This window comes from Mus caroli, chromosome 14, assembly GCF_900094665.2.
Source record: "Mus caroli chromosome 14, CAROLI_EIJ_v1.1, whole genome shotgun sequence".
NCBI lineage: Eukaryota > Metazoa > Chordata > Mammalia > Rodentia > Muridae > Mus > Mus caroli.
In genome coordinates, this window is record NC_034583.1 from 88,239,164 (window position 1) to 88,255,314 (window position 16,151).

General features: G+C 32.1%; 1 protein-coding gene across 2 annotated transcripts in view; it reads right to left on the reverse strand.

The window, feature by feature from the left end:
• Window positions 1–16,151, reverse strand: part of Dach1 (dachshund family transcription factor 1) — a 382,982-nt gene that overhangs the window by 127,367 nt on the left and 239,464 nt on the right. The gene's annotated exons all lie outside the window — the stretch shown is intronic.

Genomic DNA, 16,151 nt, shown 5'->3' on the forward strand with positions numbered 1-16,151 from the left:
ATGAATATAAATTATTTGGATAGAATATTAATCCAAATCATCCAAACACTGATTTGAAATGAGATCTGACAAGGTTTCACATTGGGGAATTACCAAACGGGCTTGGGGAGAGGGGGGGAAGGGAGCTGAAATCAAACAAATTTCCCTCAGTTGTGCTTTCTCTCATTTCATTTTGTAGACAGGATGTCGAATTTCAGAAGAGTATTATTTTTGAACCATCTAACCTATTTGTAATGTCTAAACTTTTTTGAACTAACCAACCTAATAGTAAATCATCTTTACTGGATAACTAAATAATTCCAAAGTAAAACAAAAGTTATACAACACATTTTATTCCTTTCAGTAAATGGTAACTTGGTCAACATTGAGAGTTAACTGTGTGGCTTACTCCAACCACAAGAACAGAAATAATTTGGATTCATAAGAACATAACTTAATTAGTCACTGGAAATAGAACACAAAGCATCACTTTGTAGGAGACATGATAATATCAAAGTTAAATACCAGAGGTGTGTGAATGAGTACAGCACTTGCTTCCAAACAAATATATATATATATATATATATATATATATATATATATATATATATATATTTTGAATAATGCCAGTACCAGAGTCAGTTAACTGTCTGTTGGAGGACAGACACTTTAATATTCAGGAAAATGTCAGAAAAATCTAGGTTTTGAGATAATTTATAAGGATTCCATAGAAAGAATTTATGCATCGTGTCTTCAAATAAGTTTAGCAACATCAATGCATTTCTCTAGAAGATTATAATATGAAATTATAGATTTAACTTTCTGTTACCTCAAGAATTCATTTTAAAATAGATAATACTCTCATAAACATGGAAACAGCAGAGTTGGTAAAGTTCCCATTTAATGCCTTAGCTCCACTAAAAGCCCTGTTGTAAAATCTCTATGACATAGATTTCAGTGAGGACTACTTAGTTACTGCCATGATATTTTTCCCTTTACTTCGTGAAGACAGTTAAGGTGCAATATAAATTCAAACTCATTAGCTCAATACTGTCTGGATCTCAGAGTAAATTGTTCAGAAGTGGGTAATGAAAACTCAATTCGAATTCGTCAGCAATCAAACAAAGCAATTTTATTAAACAATGAAAAGAATCAATTAAATGGATATCTTTATTATTTTACAAGGAACTATGACAGCTTTTAGTTTAAAAACGTTTATAACTTTATACAGAAATGACTCACATAAAAGATATTTCATCAACCTGCTCCCTCACTTCAATGCAAAAGTTCATTTTCATATTCAATAATTTTATATACCTTACCCCTCTACATTTGACTTTTTGACACATATTCCAGTCAAATGTGAGATAACTGTATAAATGTGAATTTCTCAAATGCCTCCTGTCAAGAGACTACTAGGATAAAACCCTTCAAATAACCTCACTTTGCTTCATTTTATCAAACTACCTGCAAACACATTACATATTTAACACATAATAAACACATTTTAAGATAATAAGTTTAAAGGAAAGACAGTAACTTAAATTTTGATTAAATAGATATAGAAACGATAACACTTATTTTGCCCTCTCTGTGGCACCACAGGTTCTTAATAGTGGAGCTGCTCCGCTGCCACGTAAGTATTTTCTTATGGACGTTTCTAAAATTACATTAAATTTCTCACTATGTAGTAGGCTATTAGACATCTCCACCAATCATCATGCGTTAAACACTCATGATGTTAGCTCATTTAGATAATAAATAGAGCAAACAATTAAGAAATAAGTCTGATGAAAAATACACAATATATAACCAAGTCAGCTGTAAGTGATTTTTGCATTATTTATAGTGTGCTCCATCTCCATTAGCGTGGACGAATGAGAATTAAAAAAAAAAAAAGCTACTGCAGAAATAGACAAGCCTACAATTAGTAAAGTCATCATTTCAAGGGTTTTCATTTTATGCAATCTCTCACACACAATAAGCAAGTATATATATATATATATATATATATATATATATATATATATATATGTAAAATTCTTCTCCCTCCATAACTTTTCTTTGTTTCCTACCTCTCAGGTTGATAACCCTTTCCTCTCATTTTGTTTTATATGTATATGCAAAATGTATGTGTGTGTGTGTGTGTATATGTATGTGTATATATATATATATATATATATATATATATATATAGTCACATTTAATTTTTAAATCTATAGAATCCTTTTCCTTTGAATTTGTATTTTCATTCATGGTTTAAAATTCCAGTTCTTTTCTGAAGTAACATGTTGAATTTTGAAAGTTCACATTACTCTTTTTTTTTCAGTGTACTTGTAGCAATAAGCTCTTAAAATAGAATTTATAATGTAGCCATTAAATCTCATTAAAAAGAAAGATTATCAACAGATTTTGAAACACAATCCATAGGCAAGAGAGGAAATAGAAAGGTTTTAGAAAATAATATACCTAATTTCTTTTTAATAAACGTGCAAAATTGAGGGTAAATAAGTGGCACCATTTATAACTCTAGTTTATATTTATCATTTACTTCACTCCTTTCATTATTATATATACCCAATAAGGAATGAACCTCAAGACAGTTGACTACATTTTTTAAAATAAATTTTCATAGAATACATACAAAATAATTAAATGCAAATTATTGTGATCTGTAGATATTTCATTATATGATCATGCATTAATAATGGTAAAAGTATTTTTGAATACTATTCTTCTTTATACCTATGTGTCATGTAATGAGTTCTTCTGATTTATCATAGTCTGACCCTAATAAAGGAGACAAATCTCTAAGGGACTAACCATCACACTGCTGCTTAGTGAGTGACAGTGATAGACTGTGAAAGGAACCTGACATTGTCAAGAGTCGTTTACAATGAAAATAACGTCGAGTGGGTGCTTACTCCATTCCATTGGAGAGCACTTAGGAGGATGTCAACTCCATCCAACGATGAAAACATGAGTTCTAAGTAAAAGCAAACACTAGTCACAGGTTCCACAGGCATTTAGCTGTTATTTCAGATATGGGAAAAATAGATATATGATTTTTCAGTGGGTTCATTTCAATCAAATTGGAAATTAGGTATAAACTGTATGTACATCATATGTACATTTAGAAATAGTCCTTATGTGAACATATAACCTAGCCCTCTCTTCTCTGTATCTGCTTCTGCTTTTCTCTCTTTCAATCTCTCACTCCTCTCATCTGTCTCTCTCTCTCTCTCTCTCTCTCTCTCTCTCTATCTATCTATCTATCTATCCATCAATCCATCCATCTATTATCTATCTATCTATCTATCTATCTATCTATCTATCTATCTATCTATCTATCTAATTTACCAACTGAGTCCATTTGATTTAACACATAAATGGTGAAATCATCTAGAGTTTTAGTTTGACACAATCAAATTGATACGACAATGAGCAATTTGCAATCCTTTAATATTTACCTTATGCCTTTAAAGATAACTATATAACATATATCTACAGAGTACAATGTAATGCTTGGAAGCATGATTATTTAAGGACATACTCTAAGCTGAATCATTTTTGCTCTTTCTGTGAGGCTAGGGAATCAAACTTGCTGCCTTGTACTGTTTTTCAGTCGTGATATACTGCTGAGCTACTTCTCAGGTAAACTGAAACATCTTTGTGATCCTAATTCCTAAAAACTGTAATGTTTTATCTTAAAAATCTTTGAAAAATAATAGAATTGTAAATAAGAATGATTTCAATCTTAAATTACTTGAAATTTGATCTCATGGGAACTATGGGAATGAACTACTTTATGCAGAATGCAGTTCTTCACATATACTCTCTTTTATTAAACCCAACTCAAGAAAGTTTTGATGCAACTGAAAATAAAGAAAAAAGTATAGCCGCTATTATCAAGATAGAAGGTTAAATGGTGTATATGCAGAAGAAAGGGGTAATTATATCAGGGATCACCTTGCTTTTTGATGCTATTGCTGCTCTAAGACTCATTAGCACCACACTGTCACTGTTAAGCAGATGAAACAGAGCCCTGAAAACAAAGCAAAACAAATCCAGGCTAGAACTGGTAAACACTTCCATAGCATTTAGTATGGGGAAAGGAAGAGTTGCTAAATTATTTTATATTTATTAAACATATGAGTCTTGTTAATATCTTTGATATGATTGTAAGAAAGAGTCAAATGATTCCACAGAAATAATGTTGAAACTAGATACATTAATTTCCACAGCTAAACTAGACTGGGTTGTAGACAATAACATAGAAATGATCCATATATATATATATATATATGCTGTGATACTAAACTATAATCTCACAATTGCTGAAAATTACATATTGTATTATAATGTAGCTATATATCTTCTAGCCTTTAAAACTACTAACATAGAAATTTCTTCATTTTCTCAGTGTAGTGTGAACAATTTTCAGTAAGCAAACAAATGAACTAGAAATTATTTTCTCTAATAGTTTTATAATTTCCCTATAGTTTTGCCATCATTTCAAGTAAAAATGACAACTGTATTCTCTGTAAACTTTTTAATAAATGTAATGACCAACAAAACCAAGTTTATGTTCATGTGTAAGTAGGACAAAAAAAAAGCAAGTTTATGTTCATGTGTAAGTATTGATCAGGACAAGTTAAAAATCAGTTTTGATTTCCATTGCTTTTTACACAGCTTGAGATTTTAACAACTACATTTTGGTCTTAAAATGATTATCCAGAAAAGCATAATCCTGTTCTAGAAGGGATTGCATGCTCATAGGAGTAATATTGAAAATTTTTTTACATGTTTGCCTCTAAGGGTTCATTTATCTCTCTTACAGAGCAGAGTACAAAGAATAATATTATCAGTCAGTTGTCTTAGCCAGAAACAGGGCTGTTCCTTATCTCATGCTTTCTTACTTACCATTGATGTTCAATTCCTTTTTATGTCTGTTGATTTCATCTATGCAATTTATCTCTACTCTTTTTCTATCTGAGCAGTTGTAATCAGTTTGAAGGAACTGAAATTTGTACTTTAATGTACAAATCTTAACACTGTCACTCCCTTGCGTAGGAGTCTCAATGGTTTGCCATTTATATGAGATATGCTCAAAATTTGGAGCTTGTGTCAATATGATATGGTCCACTTGGGGTTTTTTTTATTATATTTATCATTTAAGAAGATAAAACCATCTAGTAGGCCATTCTTGCCCTGAAAATTATAAACAACCAATCTTAACTCTTCTGTGTGGTAAATGTGCTGATAGAACACAGAAGGTAAATACACGTGGAAGATGATCTCAAACAAATGTATTCTTAAATATAAAGTTAGAAAAAATGAAACACAGGATATATATATATATATATATATATATATATATATATATATACATACACACACATACATACATACACACACACATATATAGCCCGTGTTTCATTTTATATATATATATATATATATATATATATATACACATTATATATATAGTTGTTCATTGAAACAAATTTGATCATGTACAAATAGAGATAAAGATAATAAAATTACAAATGATGGCCTGAGATATACATTAGCATAGAAAGGCATAGTGGAATCATCCCTAAGGAAGCAGTGGTGATGACCTTGACAATACCTGATGTTCATTATGGGCTTTCCAATTTAAAGGCTCTTTGCTATGCTATGTATGTAACTATACTAATGATAGATCTTTTAAAAATCTTATTATGTAGTCTTGGCTTGTTTGGAACTCACAGAGATCTACCTGCCTCTGCCTTCTAACTGCTGGGACTAAAGGCATGTGCCACCACATCTGACATTTTTTTTAAAAGTCATTAATAATTCTGAAATAAACATATTAATAATAAAGTTATGAAATTTTTAACTTGTTCTGTGATTTGATTCCCAATATTATGAAATCACAACACAAACAATTAAAAAAACTATTAGTCACCTTTGTAAAATGAGAGATGCGAATTAAAAAATCAGTTTAATTTATATTGGTGGAATATTATTTAAATATAGATTAATATCCAGTAGGTAGAAATAGAAGACTGAAATCTGAGAGAGAAACAGATACTCAGAGGGAGAAATAGGAATTATTTACAGAATAGTTTTCATGTATGTTAGGATGGGTGTGTTTGTTTTTTATTGGAGACACCAAAAAAGCTGAGGCAAATAGTTAGGCCTGGTTTCCACAATTTAATAAAAGCTATATGTTAAATAAATTCATAGCAAAAAGAGTTGTGTTAAAATCCATGTTTCCTCATGAGAGCCAACATAAATATGTGAATATCCAATATTTCCAATATTTCTTGGACCATCAGGTAACGAATACCATGAATCAATATATAACATGCTGATTACACTTGAAAATTTAGTATTCTTAAATACTACTACTCATTCTCAGCAGCATAACCATTGTCAATGTACAAATATGCACAACCCAATTCACCTTGACATGTGCCATTTATTCAACGTGAAATTTAGTATTTAGCTCTGAAGATAATAGGCTTTATGTACAGAGTCTGGGAGTGTCAGAGAAGAACTCAACACACTTCAGGCCTACAGAATTAGAGTATAGTGTAGGTTACATGTGGAGGGAAGGGTTGATGAAAGCTGCTGTCTAGAGGAAACCAAAACATTCACCCCACAGCTTTCAGTAAACACTGTGAAGACATCATGCTCTCACCTCTTTCAACATCTTTTCCTAAACAATCAGGTGAAAAGAATTTCAAGTCAAAATGAAGAATATACTTTTAATAATTGGCAACAGGAGAACATTTAAGGAGATTGCAATTTAAATGTTTATTTCTCAACTTAAGACTAAGGCTCCCAATTTCATCTCAAGAATAAGTGCTTTCATTGTGTTTCTTCAGACTTCAGTTGAAATGTGAAGAAGAATAAGAAAATGTGGATGAAATGATTAAAAGAGGATACATTTTCTGACTATCTTTACACCTGTAGGTCAGTTTAAAATAAGATTTAAATATCTCATATTTTATTTTACAATGAACTGGTTATAGTAACTACAATGTGAGGAATGAGTGATATAAGGAAGGATGTAATGTGCTTAAGGTCACACACTGATACTATCAGAGTTAACACTGCACACAGAGCTAAGGTCCATTAGCATAAATACACAATGAAAAAATAGCCACAAGGATAAAATCTGGCTAACTCAGTCATAGATTTTCTAATCTTTAACAAGTTCTACATTAATATTCAAAAGGAAAACACCACCCTGGACATGGTGGCACAGATCTGACATCATAATACTTGGAAGGCTGAGACAGTAGGGCCAACATTTTTGGAAAGCCCAGGGACACATTATGAATTCAAAGTTAGCATTGGCTACACAGGAAAATCATGCCAAAAAAAAAAAAAAAGGAATTAAATAACTGTTCTAAAATATTCAAAGTGTAGGAAAAAATTTAAAGATCTTCAATTTAAGAAAAATAACTTTTGTGTAAGTTATCATGGTCTACTAACAATAGTAATAAGGAAAACTAACATTTTAAATGTTTAATATTAATGTATTGAAAATACAGTTGACTTCTTCTAGGAAACTCAATTAATAGCTATATAATTTTCAATCATATAAATCCTCCATAGGAGAAAAGGTTTTTTTTCCTCTCTAGTAGTAGTGATCAGTCCACTATCACTAAAATCTACATTAACTTTGTTTTCTTAGGAAAATCCTGTGCCTTTTTCGGTTAGTTTTATTTTGTTTTTACAATTGGCTGGGTCTAGGATCCCAGTCTCCTTGCTTCCTCATATCAGAGGCTACAGTTTAAACACATGGTTTCATGTGTTCCTGGCTCATCTCAAACTTTTTACGGAAACAAGGATGTCCTTCAACTTCTGATCCAGTTTTTTTGCAACCACTCAAGTGCTAAATTTAAGTGTATACATCAAGATACCCGATAAGTGTGATATAGGGCTCAAACAGCGAGACTTGTGCAAACTAGGCACATGCTCTTAACAACTTCTGGCCCTAACAAATGTTTATATTAGCTAAAATCACTTCAAACCCCTTTTACTGTTTCAACAACTATATAGAAACAACAAAAAAATTGAAAAATAGAGATTTCAAGAGAGATCCAACTTGGGAACACCTTATGGTTAAAATATTCTGCCCTGAAATTGTTTTTTGGTTTTTTTGTTGTTGTTGTTGCACTGGAAAGTTTGTTCCCTGAGCTTCCTATGTGGAGCTGATTTTGACAATAAAATTTGCAGACTAAATTTACATGTCAGCTAAATATCATTAAATATCATTAAATGCTTAATAATAATATATTTAAATAATATAGTTAAATATCATCACAAATATATATGTGTGTGTTATAGTCACCAATAAATAATTACAAAATTAACTTGAATTAAATTTCTCTGTGATAAAAGTAAAATTTTGGGTGTTTTTTTTTATCAATTTTAACTTCCACCGACTCACAAAAGTATCCTTATTAAGACTACAAGAAGGCTTAATTTTGTTGTTGTTATAGAGGTGATTTTACCAGGGCCTCATGCATTCCTGCTATAGATTGTACCATTGAGATGTACCCTAGCCCTCCAGGTCTGAGTATTTTTAATTTTGTTAAATATCTTTTAATATGTAAAGGAAAAAAGTTGTGAATCATTTAATTAAAAATACATTTTTCAATTCTTAATGAGAAATTAAGTGTCTTTGAATTTGTTCACATTTTTCTTTATTCCAATGCTCAGCTATTCCTAAATTTTGAAATTTTGGGGGAAAAATGAGGAACAAACATCATGTTAGACAATGAGCAAGAAACATATTTGAAGGTCACTAAGCAACACACAGTTCAAACTTCTGTCAATACAACTGCTCCATAAAACACAATAAAACGATCCATGTGGTCATTATTGGCATGCACTGTATACCAAGTGGAGAGCCAGGAAGTGCAAAAGGAGGTGATAGCGTGAGGACCTAACATCTGATCCCCACATACCTTTTTGTTGTTGTTTTAATACTCACTTTTGACTGATTGATTGATTGATTTGCTTACTTTGTATTTATCCATTACATTTTGTTTATTATTAAAAGTTCATACAATATACTCTGAACACAGTTTCCACCACTTATGTCCTCTCAGGTCCTCCTTATCTCCTAGCCTATCCAATGCCATCGCTTATTTCTGTCTGGGAAACAGTGATCCCAAACAGCTACTTAAATGCTGGACAGGCTTATCAGTCTGCTACCAATTTCAGATTTCTGGAGGAAGAGGCAGACTTTATTTGAAGCGATCTGGCTACTTGGCTTGGCTGAGATGGCAAGTAAGAGATTGTATCTAAGTATATAAAATGGAAAGGAATTGAGAAAAACACCAGATATCATTTTCCGGTCTTTTTATGTACTTGAGCACACCAATCTGTGCACTCTCACATATATATGCACATACTCACATTTGAGCCAGCATATACCACCTGCGTGTGTGCTTGCACACAAACACACACACATGTGTATATGTGCATGTGTGCAAACAATGAAATATATTGAGTACACAAAATTGTATTATATACTGAGATATTAGTCATAGACAAATGCACATTTTGTACACTATATGTACTTGAACTCTGAAGATCACATGGATTCGTAGGGAAAGGACTAGCCTTAAGAATATATTGGACAGATCATTGAATCTAAGTCTTGTCCATTACATGTCAGAGAATATTCAGCTCATAGAGCTGCCTAGTCTGGGCAATCTTTCAGACATACACAAATGGTGGCTGTGGATGACAGCCAGAGAAGTAAAGTGACAGGAGATGCAAGCACACATTAGGAAAGCATCAGAAGTCAGAGCGAGGTGGGCAAGGGTCAGATTATGAAAGCTTTCAGGTGTCAGGATGATGAGTTTGGTCATCATCTTAGGAAGAAGAGAGAGATGATTAAAGTGATAGATCAGATAGTAGGACGCAGAGGAGGCTCATCATCAGGAATGACCATCCCAAATTCTGTCACCCACCACATTGATATTGATATGACCGAGACACATAACCTGAATCTCATATTTCATGCTACGAAAAAATTGACAAAAAAGAGGAGTTCTTGACCATGTCTGCTTCTTAAGAAAATGGCTGAAAGAAAATTGCTTTCCTGCCCAAGACATGACGAGGTTCTGTTGGATGATACAAGAGATACTCTGTTCTTTTTCTGGTTCTACAGACACCTAAACTATTTACTGAAATACAGTAGGGTTGTCTTTGCTTTTAAATAGAAAGAAAACAAAATGTATTGTATTTGGGAGCTTTCTCATGTCTACATCTGCAAAGAAGAGGTCTTATTAAAAAGGTTACAGAGTTCCATATATCCAGCAGGGTATACTTTTTAGATCTTCCCTGACAGACAAAATCAGGGATGACAAATTGAGGGAACTCTTTCAAGATTCAAGATTTAATAGTGAAGTCTATTAAATGTAACAAGGTAAACTTTAATTTTTTATAGCAAAATTAAATTTGGAGATATATTTCAACACAATACATTTATTATTTCCACACAATTCACACTGCCAATGTTGTCCTGTGCCATCTTCAATTATTATTGGCCAGAATGTCATACACATCAGCAGACAGCAAAAGAGTGGCCACTGTGCAGAATATGTGTAGGATACATATCACAGTTTTCTGAGCCACTTTGCAGTTTGGTACCATGTCCTGCAGTCCTTATACTAGAAATCTCCAAAGTGATTTCTCAAAATGACCATTTATGATCTCATGTAGCTGTTAGTTTTTAAGTGATCCTACAATAATTTTAGTCAGGCTTAAATACACCTATGGGTAGTATAGCCTATTAGAATTGTACCCCCAAAACCATATAGGTAAACAGACTTCATTGTGTTTCAGTCTAAAAATATATACAGCACAATGTACTTTAATTTGTACCAGGTAGATATTCAGGCATTTTGTTGTTGTTGTTTTTGTTTGTTTTTTTCATTTTCTTTGTTTTTTTTTTTTAGCAAAGCTTGTACATCATTACATTATTATAAGTTGGTTACACAAAGAAAAAGATTAAAAATTCTTCATAACTTTTATGAAATATCTATTTAAAAGATAATTCACTGTAATAATTTAATTGTTTTTAAACCTCCATGTTTTAGGTTAGCTTCTATTTTTATATGGAAGTGTTCATTCTTAGTAGTTTCATGTGAGAATAAATTTCAAGCAGCTCACTACATGTAGACCCCTTTAAAAATTCAAATCCCCCAGAATGGCAAATGTCATTTCTTCCATTGCTACAAAATGCATATGCCAACTGTTTTATCCAAATTATCTTAATGAATAAATGAGTTTGTCCTTTATGTATAAAATATAGTTTGTATTTATGGCAGAAGATTTTAATAATAAATGAATTTTAGGTTTGTTCCAATGTACTCAATAAAGTATGATTAATTTGGTTTTTTAAAAATGCAAACTAGACATTACTATATTACTTTGCAAAATGCACAGCTTGCAACATTATTGTCTCGGTGGGATCTTAAATTGAATTGTAAAATGTGTCTTATTTCCAGCTTGATTTATGTAAGAGATAGCACTGGATAAGCCTCTTTTGAAGTTTCATTGCCTTGTGTGAGGAAAAACAAAAAATTCGTGATAGTTCATTAAAATCTAAATCAAACTTTTGCGATATGTAAAATGTTTTTGAAATAAAACGTTTTGACAAGAGCAAGGTACCACACTTCTAGAAGCAGCTTTTTGAAGTTCCTATTATGACAGATGACACAACACATTTCTGACATTTTCTGTGATTTTTATTATGATATTTCACATAATTACCAAACCATGTTTTTCTCCAAAAAAGCTTTCCTGTGCCCTGAGAATTAATCTATGATACCATTTAACTTGGCTTTTTGAAGTAAATATCACCAGATAAAAGCCAGCTGGATGTGAATAATAGGGCCCTTGAATGAATGTATTAGTGTTTGAAAAAGAGAGGACAAATCTTCTAAAAAGATTAATTTCCATAAAAATGATAGCTCCCAGATCTACAAAAGAATAAATTCAAAAACATAATAAACTCTCAGAAAGAAAGGTAGATTAAAGTACTAGCTGTAGCACCTTGCTCCCACAGCTGTGGTGTAGCAGCGATTTTGTATCAATTACATTTGGTTGGTCCTGTAGGGCTCTTCAAAGCCTCCTGTGAAAAGCCCAAGTGTAGAATACTGTGACACCATAAGAAATAACTCCAGCGATTAATTTCAATTCAACACCACATTCATTCTGATCTTACTCGCAATATTTACTGTCTGAGAGGAGCTACAAGGGTGTTCCTGAGAGCTCACGACAGTTTCTGCTCCTCCAGTCATTAAAGATTGGAATATGAGTTTTTCTTTGTCATGAAAATATTGCAGCTTTAGCATACCAACATCAGTTGCTGACGTCATCGTATTAAAAGACAGAAGCCAATCAATGGACACTCTTTTCCTCCAATATCCCACCTAAAAACATGTCTCCAGAAAGCAGTCATGGTTTCCGTTCAGATAACCTGTCTACCTTACCTTGTCCAAATGCTAAGAAAGTGTGACCCTGCATACAATACTGTCAAGGAAAATGTACTTTTGCATCTTTAATGACTCCCCTTTAAAAAAAAATTAGATATTTTCTTTATTTACATTTCAAATGTTATCCATTTTCCTAGTTTCCTCTCCGAAAATCCCCTATGCCCTTTCCCCTTGTGCTGCTCCCCAACCCACCCACTCCTGCTTCCTGGCCCTGGCATTCCCCTGTACTGGGGCATAGAACCTTCCCAAGACCAAGGGCCTCTCCTTCCACTGATGGCAAACTAGGCCATCCTCTGCTACATATGCAACTAGAGACATGAGTCCAACCATGTGTTTACTTTGATTAGTGATTTAGTCCCAGGGAGCTCTGGGAGTACTGGTTAGTTCACATTGTTGTTCTCCTATGGAGTTGCAGACCCCTTCAGTGCCTTCGGTAATTTCTCTAGCTCCTTCATTGGAAACCCTGTGCAATCAAATATAAAGATAAGCTTTTTGTAAAACTTTTAGTTATATAAAAGTCTCAAATCTACTGAAAAGGGTAAGCATGAAAGTGGCATATTTATGTCCTATATTTAATTACTTTTGCATATAAGACATTTTTTCAAATTTTTTCACCTCTTGCAACTCAACTCAGAGTCCCTTCCACTACCCATTGTACTTTATGTTCTGTCTTAAAAAACAAAGTAACCTAAAACCAAATCATAAAAACATACACACAAACACAAACACGCACACACAGTTAAATAAACAAAACAAGAATACAAAACAAAATATGAATACTAATTTTTCTACCCCATCTTCTATCAATTTCAAACAGCTTAATGGTAAAAGGTAGGTGTTTGTTCCTACTTGTTCCTCTCTAATTTTGTATACAATAAACATATAGAAGAAGAGATAGGTAAACAATATGATATGCATATTTTAATTTTGAAATTGTATCAAGTAGTAAAACAGAATAGAAAAGTGGGAGAGAGGCTTATTTTGCAATGAAAACTATTAGAAAAGAAGTCCTAAAAAAGTTAAGAAATAAATTTGATAATATTTTGACAATAATTTTATCACATGGAAATATATAATCTATTTTCTCTATATTTCTCCTCTTTACTGTTCTTTCTAGAATACAGTGCCAAAAAATACAAAAATTGAGTTGTCACAAGTAATTACAAAAATGGTGATTTAAACTTAGTTATTTTTAATATTGTAAAAGTTTAACTATCAGGTTCAGACGCCATTATCAGCAAATGTCACTACCTATATATGTTATAGAAGAAGCATATTTATGTCCATGTGTATGTACGAATGTGTGTGTGCATGTATGTGCATGTGTGTGTGCACAGAATAACTATATTCTGTCCACTTATATTAAATATGAAAAGGTCCTGACAATTTTAATAGTAACAAGAATTTTTTTATTCTTCTTCTTCTTCTTCAAAAAAGTTGCTTTTAGTTAAACACAAAAAACAGCAACGACAAAGCATCTGCAAACATAGCTGCCATTCCATTAAGGAAACGGTGCACCAAACAGTAAATAGTGGCCTCCAGGGAAATGTAAGTATTGATTTTATTACTGAGTTGGTTGGTTGGCATTTGCAATTGTCAGGTCTAATTTTGGAGCATGCTTTAAGTATCTTTAAAAATGCACATGGAAAGAAAAATATCAATTGGAAAATATTGGCAATTATTTTATAGTAGCTTTAAATATCATCCAAGATTGTTTCTCTCCTGGTTTCTATTGACTGCATTTTTAAAAAAATACATTTTAGTGCATATAATAAATAGATGACTAAATCGTTTGCACTAAGTCCAATTACGGACTTTTATAAATCATGAGTTGGCTCTGGGAATGAAGTTAATCATGATAAAAGTTCAAAAATCATGTAACATTGTTACAGAGTTCTTTATCGGTATGAAAATTTTGTTCTAACTTCTTTAATATTTAATATTTGACACACATCAGAAAACCTGAAATAATCAAGAAAGTAATCACAAATCTAAAAATGTCATCATATTGATATAAACTTCAAGTAAGAGCTTCACTGTGCATAATTCATCTCAGGCTCTGAGTAGAGCAAAATTCGTCAATTTAGTATAATTAATGGATTTCTTTTCACATCTTGTTATGATCTTCATCCTCAGTGGCTTCACTTTTCCATCTATGAATAGGAAATTCTTGTATTTATGCTAAAGTTATCATAAACAAGCATCATTTTATAAATCCATGTCAGAGAGCATCTCTGTTTAATATGTAAATGTTCAACTATACCTAGGGGGCTGTAAAGATGTTGAGTGTTAAACTTCTACAATTAACTAAAAGAAGTGTTTATGCTACACATAAATTTTTGAAATGTCCTCCATGGACATCTAAAGAGGAGAAAATTAATATAAAGCAAACATCATATCTGGTCTTCTGGTTAATCACAGAAATGATTTTGCATTACAAACACATACTAAACTCTGATTTCTCATATAAAAAGAGAATTGAAAGTTATTACACACACAAGCACACACAGACATACCCACCCATATACACACAAAGACAATATTTAATGTCAGCAAATGTCAAGTCCCTTTATCATAATTATAGAAAAGGCTCAAATAAAAACTCTTGGAAACCATGAAGAATCATTCTACTATGATTTTTTAAACGTGTAGAAACTTGCTATCTAAAGAAATTGCATACAACCTATTTTGTGTAGAAAGATGAAAAGTCTGTGAGCAATTTGTATGATTCATGTATTATCATATAATATAGAACTAACTCACTTCAAAGTAGAAAAGCTTGGGTTTCTCTGAATATAACATCAGCTTCTATTGTAATGTTGTTACATAGGATACTGTTTGAATCACAGTTGTGGAGCATTTTTAGGGGCATGATTGAGTTTTGATGTTGTGGTTGGTTGATTGGTTTCATAATCACCTTGAAATTCAGAATGAACTAGAAAGCCTTGCATAGGGAAATCTATTTAAATATTAAATTTATTCAATGAGATGCATTAAAAGTTTAAAATATTAACATCCCAGATAAGCAATTCAAGAGTATGGAAATAAACATTATCAAATAATAATTTTTAAATTAACATAATTTTTAAAATTGTTTTTAATTCCTTTCATGGCTTAACCTCCTGAGACTGTCACATTGGTGTCACTTGTCCATGGTCAACATTGACTACAAGCCATTGAAGGCCCTTGAGTAGAGAATATTAAAAACAGACATGAAATTCAAATACTGAATTGAAATCCAAGGTTGTAGTTCACACTATAGAATTGTATAATAGCAGCAATATTGGATCAAGGACCTCCACATAAAACCAGATACATTGAATTTAATACAAGGGAAATTTTCCTGAACAGAACACTCATGCTCTAAGATCAACAATCTACAAATAGGACCTCATAAAATTACAAAGCTTCTGTAAGGGAAAGAACACTGTCAATAAGACAAAATAACAACCAACAGATTAGGAAAAGATTTTTATCAACCCTACATTTGATAGAGGGCTAATATCCAAAATCTAAAAAGAACTCCAGAAGTTAATCAAATAACCCTATTAAAAATGGGGTACCAGCTTGCAATCCCACCAACAATGGAGGAGTGTTCCTCTTTCTCCACATCCTCGCCAGCATCTGCTGTCACCTGAATTTTTGATCTTAGCCATT